General features: G+C 40.1%; 1 protein-coding gene and 1 pseudogene across 9 annotated transcripts in view; one reads left to right on the forward strand and one right to left on the reverse strand.

The window, feature by feature from the left end:
• Positions 1 to 15,301, forward strand: part of WAC (WW domain containing adaptor with coiled-coil) — an 83,415-nt gene that overhangs the window by 12,468 nt on the left and 55,646 nt on the right. The window lies entirely within an intron of this gene.
• Positions 3,369 to 3,901, reverse strand: LOC118727546 (annotated as a pseudogene).

Raw genomic sequence — 15,301 nt, forward strand, 5'->3', positions numbered from 1 at the left:
GTCTTTGGCACTCAGATTCTCCCATCCCACCACCATCCCCCACCAGGGGTCCTCAAACTTTTTAAAGTGGGGGCCAGATCACGGTCCCTCAGAGAGCTGGAGGGCTGGACTATATGAACTACTAATTCCTACTGTAACACCTCGGCTGCGCTCACTGCCCAAAAAACCTGGCGGGCCGGATCAGAGTCCTCTGCGGGCCGCATGTGGCCCGTGGGCCGTAGTTTGAAGACCTCTGCCCCAGACCCTGAATCATCAAACTATCCTGAGATAGTTAAGTGGTCAACTTCATTTAGCTTTCTATCTTTTTGAGTAATAGTCTTCACCTGAGTTGTTATTCTTGGGTGTTAGCAAATAGTTTTCTTGAAATGACCTTTAGGAACAATTGCATTTTAAAAGAAATTTATGTTTTTGTTTATATATTTAGGTAGTGCTAGCCTTTTGGTTTAATCTTCGATAACTTCTGAATTGTGTGACAGTATGTTAGAAAAGCATGACATAATGTTGGCATTTTCTGAAAAGTTCTGACCTGTACTATTCTCACAGGAGTAGTCTTTCCGGTAGCCAAAAAGCAATACTAGTCAAATGTGATTTTGGAATATTTTGGCTTGGATTGCAATAAAGTGTTCGGCATTTAACACTTGATTGTGAAGAAAAATTTTCAGACTCAACTTCATAAAAATGTGTTGGTTGATATGAAAACATTCATTGTAATAGGGAAAAGCTAGGGAAGTTGGAACACGGTATGATGGGCTTTTAGAAGTAGTTTTCTTAAAGATTGCCAGTAGGTTTTGCTATGATGATTTGGTCAGGTTTCTGTTCCTGCTATCCTATTGGCTCTTCATTAGGGTTTTAAAGCATTCATGTTTAATTTTTTATGTATAGCTAATGAGTCTCATCATGAGACCTTTAAATTACAAAGAATATTAAGGGTTAAGTCAAGGCTGTACTTTCCAAAACTAGACTAATCTTCATTTCATATTTTTGTGTAATTATGTTCTGTCCTTGTTGCTTTTCATTCTTCAGACCCTATCCTTTGATTTTCAGTCCTATCTATCTTTTTGGTCATTAGACAAGCTTCATTATAATGAAGAACTGCCTAAAGATAACTGCCTAAAATCTTCCTAGCTTGAGTGTTCTCTGTCCTTGTTAGTGCTTGGGAAATCATTCTTGACGTGTGTGTTATGTGCCTTCAGTCACCTCTGACTTTTGATGACTCTGAGTGATATTCACAATGTCTTGTCCTCACCAGCCCTATTTGGCCCCTGTGGACTTATGCAGATAACTTCTATGGAGTCATTCCATCCCATATTTGGTCTTCCTCTTTTCCTACTGCCTTGTTTTCCCCAGCATTATTGTCTTCTCCAAAGAATCCTTTCTTATGTGCCTTAGACAACTTCAATTTTGTCTTATTTGCTTCCAGTGATATTTCAGGGTTAATTTGGTCTAGGACCCACTTGGCCGTCTTTCTAGTGGTACAGTGTATCCATAGAGCCCTTCTCCAGCAGCTGCCTTCATTGTCCAACTTTTGTAATAGGAAATACAGGGGTGTAGATGATTAGCCTTGGTCTCTAATAACACAACTTTGCTCTTGGCGATCTTTTCTAATACTTAGATTGCGCCCTTCTGAGTCTTAGCCTTCTCTTCATTTCTTCTCTTCGTTAATGTTCAAATACAGTCCTGCTTTGGCACTTCCTTTTTTTTTTTTTTAAATATATTTTTGTTGATTTCAGAGAGGAAGAAAGAGGGAGAATGAGATAGAGAAACATTAATGATGAAAGAGAATCATTAATCAGCTACCTCCTTAATGCCCCCTACTGGGGGTGGAGCCTGCAGCCCAGGCATGTGCCCTGACTGGGACCTCCTGGTCCATAGGTCACCGCTCAGCCACTGAGCCATGCTGGCCTGGTTGCTTTAGCACTTTCTTGTTTCAGTTTCATTGGAAGTCGTTTCAAATCATTGCTACGTTCCACCAGTAAGATGGTGTTATCACATATCTTAAGTGATTGCTATTCACCCAATTTTTACTTCTTCCTCTGAGCCTCTAGCTTAGTTTTTCTTATATGTTCTAGGTACAGATTAAACAGAAAGGGAGGTAAAATGTACCCTTATCTGACACCTTTGTCTTTAGGAAACCATTCTGTGTCTCAATATTTTGTGCCAGTGACTTCCTGTCCACAGTAGAGGTTACACATCAGGACAGTCAAGTGCTGAGGCACCTGCATTTCTTTCAGAGCAACTCATAATTTTTTATGATCCACTCAAAGGTTTATATAATCTAACTTTGTGCAACTCTTTGAAGCACTGCAGTATTTCTCTGTAATCTTTTCATTATCATTTACTAGTAGATTGTTACCATTGGAGAAAAGCAGAGAATCAAATAGAGGTGATTTGTTTAGTGTAGTGTTACTTAAAAGAACAGTATTGATTGACCTCTGGGTACCTAGTATATGGTCAAAGCATCATGTTAAGAAACTACTACCAAATAAAATTTAAAACCTAAAAAAAGTCAAATTATAGAGCCAGAACTCTTTGCATCAGCCTTACTCTGATTATAAGCAAGTTTCTGCTAGAGATATATTGTTAACTTGATAACAAGAATTAAGGTGAAAAAATGTAAAGTGGAAAGAGCACCAGTCTTGAGATCTGGTAACTAAAACTCTCCCTTCCAAAGTATAATATAGTATATGTGGCTGCTTATGTTTGTGTGGGAATCTTTGGAATATTTCCCACCAGTGTTCATTTTGCATTTTTTAAAATGTGTGTATAGAGAAGAGTAGAACAGCATGATAGTTTTCTTCACATTTATTAATTTAAATTGAGAAATAAAGTTGAAAATTTTCAAGACTATTCTAAGCAGAAGTTCTAAAGTCTTTACTGTATGTACTATATACTACTATGCTGTAAAAATTGCTTGTTTATATAAAACAAGCCCACCAAATAGAATATTCATATCTTGTTTCAAGTTGGGAAATAATAACTTTGACTTTTAAAATACTGAGTATTAAAATTTTTAAACTTAATCTATTGCTGAAATACCAGTTTCTGATGGGTTTACTTTAAAAATATGAAAGTATTCTGGCCAGTATGGTTAGAATGCTGGCTCATGACACACCAGATTTGATGATTTCCAGTCAAGGGCTAGTGCCTAGGTTGCAGGTTTGATCCCTGACTGGTCAGCATATGCAGGAGGCAACCAATTGATGTGTGTCTCATATAGATGTTTCTCTCCCCCTCCTCCCTCCCCCCCAACTCTCCTCCTCCTACTCTTTTTAAGGATAAGTGGAAGAAATATCCTTGGGTGAGGATGAAAGTACCTAAGCATACCATAAGTTTTTATTGGGACTGATACTTTATTTAATCATTTTTGTTTACAACTGAAATTCTGGGAATTCAGTATTAACATCCTTGCCCATGAGCTTCTCTTAGACACCAGGAAAAGTTTCAACCTTGTGTTTTACCTTGTTCTGGGCTTTATCCAAATGAACCTTCATGAGCCCACTGCCATGCTGTTCCATGTGGATTCTTTTGCCCACAATCAAGAACTCCTGGATCATGTCGTGCACAGCAGTCTGAGTACAGCTTCTGGGACGCTTGCTTATTTTTTGTATGGCTTTTTAGAGTTAGCTTGGATAGAATTCTCTGAGTAATAAAGACAGTATGCTTCCCACTCAGCTTTTTCTCCAACTCTTATACCAGCTGGACTTGGATTTTCTGGAAATATTTCAGTTAAAGAACAGGAACAAAGATGGTAATAGTTCTCCAACAGTCACCAACTTCAATTTTCTTGGCTAATGTGATATTTAGCTCCAGCAGAGCCTGGGAGATGTTGGGACTCAAATTCCTCCAGCTTCTTGCCATTGGCTTTCACGATCTTGTTGCTGAAACTGAACATGGCCTCTCCTTGGTGAGCCCTGGCCTGGGAAGAAATAGTGTAAATGTTAATATCTAAATTGGTGATTTATGGAATTTTTAAAATGCAGATATCAAGCAATAAATATTTGTAATGTGGAGGTTTTGAGAGCTGTGGAACGAGCACTGAGGTTTTTATGAAACATGCTGTTTTCTACTTGTTGAATGAGCATAGATTCTCCTTGCATCTTGGTTTTCTTCACTTTGCTTAGTTTTTAACTTTCTTAAATGTATATATTTTATTGATTTTTTATTTTTATTGTTTTTTTAATGGAGAGGGAAGGAGAGAGCTAGTCAGAAACACAGATGAGAGAGAAACATCAATTCAGCTGCCTCTTGCACACTATTGGGGATGTGCCCGCAACCAAGGTACATGCCCTTGACCGGAATCGAACCTGGGACCCTTCAGTCCATAGACCAACACTATCAACTGAGCCAAACAAGTTAGAACAGTTTTTAACTTTCTTAATATCATTATCCTCCCTTATATTCAGTATCCACTTATCTTGCCTCTGAAATAGTCCTTGAATCTTTTCATTTTTTGTCTCAGTCCATTGTCCACTTTTGGCTAAATTAAAGCACTAGCATACTGTTTATTCCTTCATTCAAGTTTATTCCCTGTGCCAGAATTAACTTTTTTTTTTTTTTTTTTTTTTAATCCTCACCCGATTAAATTTTTTCTGTTAGAGAGGGAAAGAACCAGGACCTGGTCTGGGAAGGAGCCGGCAACCAAGGTCCATGCCCTTGACTGGAATTGAACCTGGGACCTTTCAGTCTGCAGGCCAGCCCTCTATCCACTGACCTAAACCGGCTAGGGCCAGAATCATCTTTTAAGAAAAGCATATTTGCTCATTCTTTGTATAAAAATGTCTTCCAATTACCCGTAAGATAAAGTACAAATGTCTCAATAAACAGCTCTTTGTATTTTTCTAGCCCTCCTATATGCTTCAGTTCTTTGAAGATAAAAGTTCTGTCACACATAGTGACTTCCGCACATCTGTCCTCCAGCCCCTTTTGCTTAGTTAATTCCTATTTTTCAGGCTTCAATTTTTATTTTTATTTTTTATTTTTCTTATTTTATTTTATTTTATTTTTATTTATTTATTTATTTATTTTTTAAATCAATCTTTATTGTTCATATTATTACAAAGGTTCCTCGTTTCTTCCCCCCTCCACCAGGTTCCCACCCCACCCTCTGCCCCCTCATCCTCATCCATTGGTGCACAGTTTATGTTCAGTCTCTTCCTCCCTCCCTTTCCCCAATAGTAAATCCCTTTTCAGATAGCAAATCTGTTACTTAGCATTTTCTCATATCAATAATACCTCCACATGCCCAATGATACACTTCACACAAAAGACATTTCCAAATCGGACAACCAGCCTCATCCAGGCCCCACCCAAGGCACTCACAGATCAACACCCCAGCACTATACTAACTCAACACATCCAGATATAAGCCTTCATCACTTGATTCAGCAGACCCTCAAGTTCCCAGCCATGTCTGAGAGGCAGCCGTGGGGCAGGGGCAGGTGAGGAGCAAGCTGTTTCGGGCCAGGCTGCTCCGGGCCTGGCCTCTGTTGCTCTGGTTCGTTCCACAACCAGCTGCTCTGTGTCTGGTCACTGCCGCTCCTGACCCAGTTGCTCTGGACTTGGCTGTTGCTGCTACAGGCCTGGCCACACCCGACTCTGGGCCCAATTGCTCCGGGCCCGGCCTCAGGCTTCAATTTAAAATTTAGAAGTAAATTACCTCCTTTAGCCTCCCAACCTTCAGTTTAGGTTAGCACATCTATATTGCATATAATTCTTTATGGTAACTATCTTGTAGTGTCCAAAACTGACCTTTTTGTTTTTCTCTATCAAACCTGCTCTTCCTATAGTCTTGCATTTTGTGTAAATAGAAACTAGCAGGGGTCTTCAAACTATGGCCCGCGGGCCACATGCGGCCCGCAGAGGACTCTGATCCGGCCCGCCAGGTTTTTTGGGCAGTGAGCGCAGCCGAGGTGTTACAGTAGGAATTAGTAGTTCATATAGTCCGGCCCTCCAGCTCTCTGAGGGACCGTGATCTGGCCCCCACTTTAAAAAGTTTGAGGACCCCTGAACTATAGCCTCTCAGTTGCTCACATTAATAATCTCAAGTCTCCTAACTGGTCTTTCTGCTTTCCTGTTTTCAAACTCTTTAGTCTCAATGCAGCAATTGTATCACTCCTTTGCTCAAAAGTCTATACAAAGACCCAAAGACCCTATGTGGTTTGTTACTCCCTCTGTTGTTATCTCTGTGACCTTAAGCCTCTTGATTCTACTTTTGGCACTTCAGACACACTGACCTCTTTGTAGTTCCTCAAGCATTACAGGCACATTCTTGCTTAACAGTCTCAGTCTTTGCTCTTCCTTCTCACTGGATGTCTTAGATATTTTCTATCATTTAGGTAGTTTGAAAATTATACATAAAATGGATGATTAAGGCTAATTACCAGAAAGTAACAACATTGAGTAAATTGAAATAGTATCAGCATAAAGGATTTCTGTGACTATGGTTCTTATCTAGGGTAGCAACAGATTATTCAGATTCTTGGTTTCTCATAAATCTTTTCTCTTGCCAGAGACTTAAAATACTTAAAGACTAAATCTAGTGCAGTTATTTAGGGTGATAGAGGGCTGTTTGTTTTGAACTGTTTTAATTAACAAAAAATTAAAATATACTATGAACTGTACTGCCAGCGATTTTTTTTTATTATAATATACTTGTTTTTAAAATTACATTTAGTATTATTCTATATAATTGTAAATGTACAGCGAAGTGGTTAGAAAATTATGTACTTTACAGAGTGGTTCCCCATTGCTTCAAATACTGACCTGGCCCCATAGATGTTTATAAAGATACTAGAGGCCCCATGCAGGAATTCGTGCACTGGTAGGGGGCATGGCCTGTGGGGATCGGCCCGCTGTGAGAGCGCCACTCATTCTGGTCAGCTGAGCGGTGCTCCTACAGTGGGAGTACACTGACTACCAGGGCGCAGCTCCTGCATTGAGCGTCTTTCCCCTGGTGGTCAGTGTCCGTCATAGCAACAGGTCGTTTTGCTGTTTGGTAGCTGAGCTTTATATATATAGATTATTCATTATATTCCCTATGCTGTCAATAGTCTACATCTGTGTCTCTATTCTACAAGTACCAATTTGTACTGCTTAATCCCTTCACCTTTTTCACCTAGCCCCCAAATCCCTCTGACAACTGTCAGTCTGTTCTCTGTATCTGTGAGTCTGTTTGTATTTTGTTCATTGGATTCCACATATAAGTGAAATCCATATGGTATTTATCTTTTGCTATCTTTCTCATTTCACTTAGCATAATGATTTCATTCTTTTTTACAGCTGAATGGTAATTGTGTATATGTACCACAAATTTTTATCCACTCCTCTATTGAGGGGAACTTGGGTTGCTTTAATGTCTTGTACTGCCACTAATCTTAATTTATAAACTTTTCAGAGTTCTTTAAAACATGTTTCGGTATATTTCAGTGAAATCTTTTTTTGTTGTATTTTAGAGAAACATTCTGACTTTTTTTTTTTTCCCCAAGGTTGGAAACATATACCATTGTTTCTCAAACTATTTTTCATGAACCACTTGTCCCAGAATCATTGGGATATTTAAAAATACCACTCAGTCCCAATTAAGATCGATTGATCTGAACCTCACATTTAATGTGATCCAACTTGTATTAATGTGTATAAAATTTTGACAAACACTGCTTTGTGCTATATGAATGGTAAAATTATAATGAAGTGGAGGAACTAAGAATTCTCTGGAATGATTAGTGGCAGAAAATCTGAGATAAATTTTAATTTCAGTTTTTAAAAATTTCTTCTTTTTTTAAAATACATTTTATTGATTTTTTACAGAGAGGAAGGGAGAGGGATAGAGAGTTAGAAACATCAATGAGAAAGAAACATCGAACAGCTGCCTCCTGCACACCTCCTACTGGGGATGTGCCCGCAACCAGTGTACATGCCCTTGACAGGAATCGAACCTGGGACCTTTCCGTCCGCAGACTGACACTCTATCCAAACTGATTGCGGCAAAAATTTCTTTTAATTTAAATATATTTAAAACTTTAAAAAGACTATAATTTGCCCTGGCCAGTATGGCTCAGTTGGTAGGAATATTGTCCTATAAACCAAAAGGTGGTGGGTTCAATTTCCGGTCAAGGCACACAGGTTTTGGGGTTCAATCCCTGGTTGGGGTGTATACAGAAGAAAAATGACTGATGTTTCTTTCACACGTCAGTGTTTCTCCTCTCCCCCCTTCTCTCTCTAAAATCAATATTAAAAAAAAAAGACTATAAAACTTTGATGCTAAGTTAACCTGGATCTTTTAAATTTGCTGGAGTATCCTTTATTTTTTCTGGAAGTAAATAGTATATATTTTGAGTATAAGTAGAATCCAATTGGAGTTTTCAGTATTGAAGCACCTTCTTAGTGACATTTTGTTGCTTAGGAATCACTAAAGAATGTTGGGAATATTTTTTAGTTAAAACCATAGAAACAATATTGTAAAACTATACAAACCTGTACTTTTTAAGGAACTGTCTCTCTTAGTGCTTTGGTTGCATCAAAAAAATTTCAGGCCCAGTTGGCGTGGCTCAGTGGTTGAGCATCAATCTATAAACCAAGAGGACATGGGTTCGATTCCCAGTCAGGGCAAATGCCCAGGTTTCGTTTTTGATCTTCGTTAAGGGGGTGTGCAGGAGGCAGCCGGTCAATGACTCAGCATTCAAGTTCCTATCATTCTCTCCCTCTCACTTCCTCTCTAAAATCAGTAAAAATATATTTTAAAAAATTTGAGTATTTGTTACAATAATTGTGAACTGTTTAACTGTTTTACATTCGCACTCAATTTTTACCTTAGATGTGAATGGGTTATTTTGGTTTGAGGAAGGCTGTTTTTTCTTCTACTAGTGAGAACTTTACCACCACGTTATACCATTTAATGTATAATGGTTTTAAGAGATTGTCCTAAATATTTGGGACTAGTAATTGTTGTATATTTTGGTTGTACTTCTGAAGTGGCTATATAAATCAAGATTATTTAATGTGAAACAGTCTTTTTTTTTTAATAAAAATGGGTGTTATACCCTGAGGTGTTTAGAAATTAACTTGAGTTACCTGTATAATTGACTAATACAACATCAGGCATAATTTAGAGTATTTTTATGTTATAAATTAAATTGATAAGATTGTATTGATTTTAAGTATGCATTTCTGTGATACTTGATCTGTATATTGTATTATGTGCCCACCATCCAAAGTCAAATCATCTTCCATCACCATTTATTTGGCCCCCTTTACCCTTTACTACCTCTTCCCTTATCCCCTCTAGTAACCACTATACTGTAAATCTGTGTCTGTGAGTTTCAGTTTTACATCCCACACATGAATGAATTCATATGGTTCTTAGCTTTTACTGACTGACTTATTTGCTTAGTGTAATGTTCTCAAGATTCATCCATGTTGTTGCAAATGGCTGTTTTTCATCTTTTTAATGGCTGAATAGTATTCGGTTGTATATATGTATCACATTTTCTTTATCCAGTTATCTATCAGGATACTTTGGTTGTTTACATGTCTTTGCCACTGTGAATAATGTTAGAATGAATATAAATAGGAGTGCATATTCTTTGTGAATAAATGTTTTCAAATATTTTGGGTAGATACCCAGAAGAGGAATTGCTGGGTTATATGGTAACTGTTATTAATTTTTTGAAGAACTTCCATGCTGTTTTCCATAGTGGCTGTACCAGTTTACATTCCCACCAACAGTGAATGAGGGTTTCTTTTTTTCTACAACTTCTCCAACACTTGTTACTACTTATCTTGTTGATAATAGCCATTCTAATAGATGTGAGATAGTATCTCATTGTAGTTTTGATTTGCATTTCCCTAATTTCTAGTGAAGTTGAGCATGTTTTTATATATCTATTGGACATTTGTATGTCTGTTCAGAACCTCTGCTCATATTTTGATTGGGTTGTTGGTGTTGAGTTTTATGAGTTCTTTATATATTTTGGATATTAACCCTGTATGGGGATTATTGTGGCAAATATCTTCTTCCATTTGTTTGGTTGCCTTTTTATTTGCTGTGCAGAATTTTTTTTAGTTTGATACAGTCCCATTCATTTATTTTTGCCTTTACTTCCTTTGCCTTTGGGGTCACATTCATAAAATGTTCTCTATGACCAAAGTTTGTAAGTTCAGTACCTATGTTTTCCTCTATGAAATTTGTTTTGTTTTAGGTCTTATATTTAGGTCTTTGGTCCCTTCTGAATTACTTTTTGTCCATGGAACAAACTGTAATTTAGTTTCATTCTTTTCTAAGTAGCTTTCTAATTTTCCCAGTACCGTTTCATTAAAGAAGCTTTCTTCATTATATGTATTTACCTTCTTTGTCAAAAGTTATTTGCCTATGTAGAAGTGGTTGGGCTTTCAGTTCTTTTCTATTGATCTGTGTGTTTTTCTGCCAGTACCTTGCTGTTCTGATTATTGTAGCTCTGTAGTATACTTTGAAGTCAAGTAATGTGATAACTGAGACTTGATTCTTTTTTTCTCAGTATTGCTTTAGCTATTCAGGGTCTCCCTTCAAATCTGATGATTTATTGCTCTAATTCTTTAAGAAATGATATTGGGATTTTGATGAGAATAGCATTAAATCTGTGTATTGCTTGGGTAATATAACCATTTTAACTATGTTTATTCTTCAAGTCCATGAACATGAAATGCCTTCCCATTTCATTGTGTCTTTTTCAATCTATCTTAATAATGCTTTGTACTTTTTAGTAGATAGGTCTTTCACATGATTTCTTAGGTTTATTCCTAGCTATTTTATTCTTCTTGTTGCAGATGCAAATGGAATTTTGTTTTTCATTTCTTTTTTTGAAATGCCATTGTTAGTATATGTCATATATATAATATGGGAATGCAGTGGATTTTTGCACATTGGTTTTGTATTCTGAAACTTTTCTGTATTTTATTGTTCCTAGAAGTTTTTTGGTGAAATAGGATTTTCTATATAAACAGTCATGTCATTTGCAAAGAGTGACACTTTTCATTTCTTCATTCCCAATTTAGATGTCTTTTATTTCTTTTTCTTGCCTGATTTGCTCTGGCTACGATTTCCAGTACAGTATTGGCTGAAGGTTTGTCATATGTGGCTTATGTTTGTTGTTATGTTGAGGCATTTTCCTTCTGAACATATTTCATTGAGTGTTTTAATCATAAATGGATGTTGCATCTTTAATGTTGTTAATTCTCAATCGAGGATATTTTTTACATTGATTTTTAGAGAAAGGGGGAGGGAGGAGGAGACAGAGAAACATTGATGGAAGAGAGGCAAATCAGCTGCTTGTCTCCTGCACATGCCCAGGAATCAAACCCATGACCCTATGGTGTTCTGGCCGATGCTCTAACCACTGAGTCACACTGGCTAAGGCTTGATGTTGTATCTCATGAAGAGATTTGTCTACATCTATTGATAAGATTGTGTAATTTTTATCCTTTGTTTTGTTAATGTGTATTACATTGATCAATTTGCACCATTATTGTTTTGAACCATACTTGTGCCCTTGAAATGAATCCTACTTGTTTGTGACATATATTATTTTTTTAATGTTTTGTTGTATTCAATGTGCTAGTATGTTCTTTAAGATTTTTATATCTGTTTTCAGTAAAGATACTGTTCTGTAGTGTGTGTGTGTTGTCCTTGCTAGGTTTTTGTTATCAGGGTTATGTTGGCCTCATACTGTGTGTTAGGAAGAGTTTGAGAAGAATAGGTACCAAATCTTATTAGAATGTAAAATTCAGTCTAATGAAGTTACCTGGTCATGGATGTTTACTTTTTTCAGAGGTATTTGTTGGATGTTTCAATTTCCTCACTGTTAATTGGTTTATTTAGATCTTCTAATGATTCAGTCTAGGAAGGCCATATATTTTTCTAGGTTATTGAACTTGGTGTCGCATAGTGTTTCATATTATTCTAGTACTAGAGGCCCAGTGCACGAAATTCCCTCTCTCAATCCAGAACTGTTGGCTCCTAACCGCTCGTCTGCCTGATTGCCCCCAACTGCTAACGCCTGCCAGCCTGATAGTCTTTAACTGCTACCCTGTTGGCTTGATTGCCCCAACCACCTCTGCCCCACCTCTGCCCCACACCTGGGACCCAGGAATCCCTCCTCCAGCTGACCACAGGCACCCTGAATCCGGACTTCCTTCCCTCTCATCAGCCTTAGATGCCCAGGCTGGCTGCAGCCTCAGGGGATGGTGGGCAGGTGGCTTCACCTGTGCTGCAGCCACAGTGCTGGTGCCCAGGACCTCAGGATTGGCGCTTTATCTGTTTCCCAGGCCACAGCCAGCCACGGGTGCTGGTGCCCGGGACTGTGGAGTGGACTGCTTCTCCGTCTCCCAGGCCACAGATAGCTGCAGGTACTGGCACCTGGACCGCAGACGGGTGTCTTCTCCATCTTCCCTTGGATGGAGTGGGGGCAACTCCTCTGGCTTGCTGTGCCCTCAGATCACAGGGCAGTTGGCTTCTTCATCTTTTGGGCTGCAGCCAGCCTCAGGCACTGGCACCCAGTTTCTTATCTCTCCCAGGACATGGGGTGGGCGGCTTCTCCAGCTGGCTGTGGCCTGGGATCATGGGGCGAGTGGCTTCTTCCTCTCCCAGCCACACCCATCCTCAGGCGCTGGAGCCCTGTTTCTCAGTCTCCCCCAGGACATGGGGCAGTAGGTCGTGAAGCTTCTGGGGCTGGCTGAGGCCTAGGATCACAGGGCAGGCAGCTTCTTGGTAACCCTGGCTGCACCCAGCCTCAGGTGCTGGCACCTGACTTCTCCGACTCCCATAGGCCCGGAGCAGCTGGGGGGTGGGGCTGCTGCCATGTTTGCAGTTGAATTTGCATACTCACTCTGATTGGCTGTTGGGCATAGCAGAGTGATGGCAATTTGCATGTTTCTCTTTTATTAGTGTAAATGATTCTTTGTATTTCTGTGATATCTGTGGTAACTTTCATTCCTGATTTGATTACATGAGTGTTCTTTTTTCTTTGGTGAGTCTAGCCAGGGATTTGTCACTATCATTTATCTTTTCATAGACCAACTCTGTATATTAGTAGTGTGTGTGTGTGTGTGTGTGTGTGTGTTTAATTTTTGTTATTAGATTAGGGAATGAGGAGAAAAAGGAAGAGAAGGAGGAGGAAGAGAAGGAGGAGAAGGAGAAGGCGGAGGAGATGGAAGAGGAGGAGGAGGAAAAGGAAGAGAATGAGAAGAAGGAAGAAGAGAAGGAGGAGGAGAATGAGGAGAAGGCAGAGGAAAAGGACGAGAAGGAGGAGAAGGAAAATTAGAAGGAAGAGAAAGAGGAGGAGGAGTAGGAGGAGGAAGAGAAGGAGGAGAAGGAGAAGGCAGAGGAGAAGGAGAAGGCAGAGGAGAAGGAGGAGATGGAGAGGTCCGAGAGGTGGTAGTCAGAGGGACGAGGAGGAGAAGAAGAGAGCGAGGAAGAAACGAAGAGAGTCTGAGAGAGAAAGGAGAGAAGATGAGGAGAAGCGAGAGGAGAGAGGCGGAGAAGAGGTCTGTCCCTAAAGTCTAGACAGGGCGAAGGAATGACGGAGCGAAGGAGGCGGTGACGAATGAGGATGCGGTCTAGCGGGGTGGGGCAGGAGGCGGCGACGGAGGATGTGAAGGAGGAGAAGGCTCGGAGCGGAACGCAAGGAGGAAGGGAGGAGGCGGAGAGAAGAGGGAGAGGGCCTTGGAGGAGGGAGGAGGAGAGGAGCAGGAGAATGAAAGAGGAGAAGGCCGGAGCGACAAGGAGTGCAGACGGAAGAGAATCGAGCGGAGGGCGCCGGAAGAGCTGCTGAGAAGAGGATGCCGGAAAGGAGAGGAGAAGGACGAGCTGTATATTAGTTTTTTGTATAGTCTCTTTGTTCTCTATTCAATTCTGCCCTTATTTTTATTGCTTTCTTCTTTTGCTGACTTTGGTCTGTTTTTGTTGTTCCTTTTCTGGTTCCTTTTGATGTAGTGTTAGGTTGTTTACTTGGGATTTTGTTTCTTGAGATAGGCCTGTAATTATATAAACTACTCTCTTATTACTGCTTTCACTGCATCCCAGAAGTTTTTATGTTGTATTGTCATTCTCATTTGTCTCTATATATCTTTTTTATTTATTGACTAGAGGCCCAACACATGAAAATAGTGCACAGGGGGGTGGGGTGTGTGTGTGTGTGTCCTTCAGTCCAGCCTGCACCCTCCAATCTGGAACCCTTGAGGGATGTCCAACTGCTCTCTCACAATCCAGGACTGCTGGCTCCCAACTGCTTGCCTGCCTGCCTGCATGATTGCCCCTAACCGCTTCTGCCTGCCAGCCTGATCACCCCCTAACCACTCCCCTGCCAGCCCGATTAATGCCTGACTGTTCCCCTGCCAGCCCAATTGCCCCTAACTGCTCTCCCCTGCTGACCTAGTCGCCCGTAACTGTCTTCCCCTGCAGGCTGGTTGCCCCCAACTGCCCTCCCCTGTTTCTCTGGTCACCCCAAACTGCCCTCCTCTGCAGGCCCAGTCACCCCTAGTTGTCTTCCCTTGCAGGCCTGGGTCATCCCTAACTGCCCTCCCTTGCAGGCCTCATCCCTCCCAAATGCTCTCCCCTGCTGGCCATCTTGTGGTGGCCATCTTGTGTCTACATGGGTGCAGCCATCTTGTGTGTTGGAGTGACGGTCAATTTGCTATTATCTCTTTATCATATAGGATTTCGGAGAGGATGGGAGGGGGAGAGAGAGATATAAACATCAATAATGAGAGAGAGTCATTGATTGTCTGCCTCCTGCACACCCCCATCCGGGATCAAGCCCATAACCCAGCATGTTTGCTTGACTGCAATCGAACCTGGGACCTGGGAGCCAAACCAGCTAGAACTATATATATTTTAATCTCACCTTTTATTTTGTCATTGACTCAGTCAATTTTTAATCGTATATTGTTTAATCACCACATATTTGTGAGGTTTCTTTTACTTTTTGTAGTTGATTTCTAATTTTAAAGCATAGTGGTTGCAGAATATACTTGATGTAACTTTAGTTTTAAATTTGTTGGGGTTAGTTTTGTGGCCATACACACACACACACACACACACACACACACACACACTTGAGAATGTTCCATGCGCATGGGAGAAGAATGTATAATCTGATGTACTGGGGGGAAAGACTGAAAATTCCAATTATGTGCATTTAATCTAATGTGTCATTTAGGGTTATATTTCTTTATTGATTTTCGGTTTGGATGATCTATCTGTAGCTGTCAGTGGGGTATTTTGGTCTCCTAGTATGATTTTGCTTTGATCTGTTTCTCCCTGGGCTCCCCG

This window comes from Pipistrellus kuhlii, unplaced genomic scaffold (genome assembly GCF_014108245.1).
Source record: "Pipistrellus kuhlii isolate mPipKuh1 unplaced genomic scaffold, mPipKuh1.p scaffold_m20_p_1, whole genome shotgun sequence".
NCBI lineage: Eukaryota > Metazoa > Chordata > Mammalia > Chiroptera > Vespertilionidae > Pipistrellus > Pipistrellus kuhlii.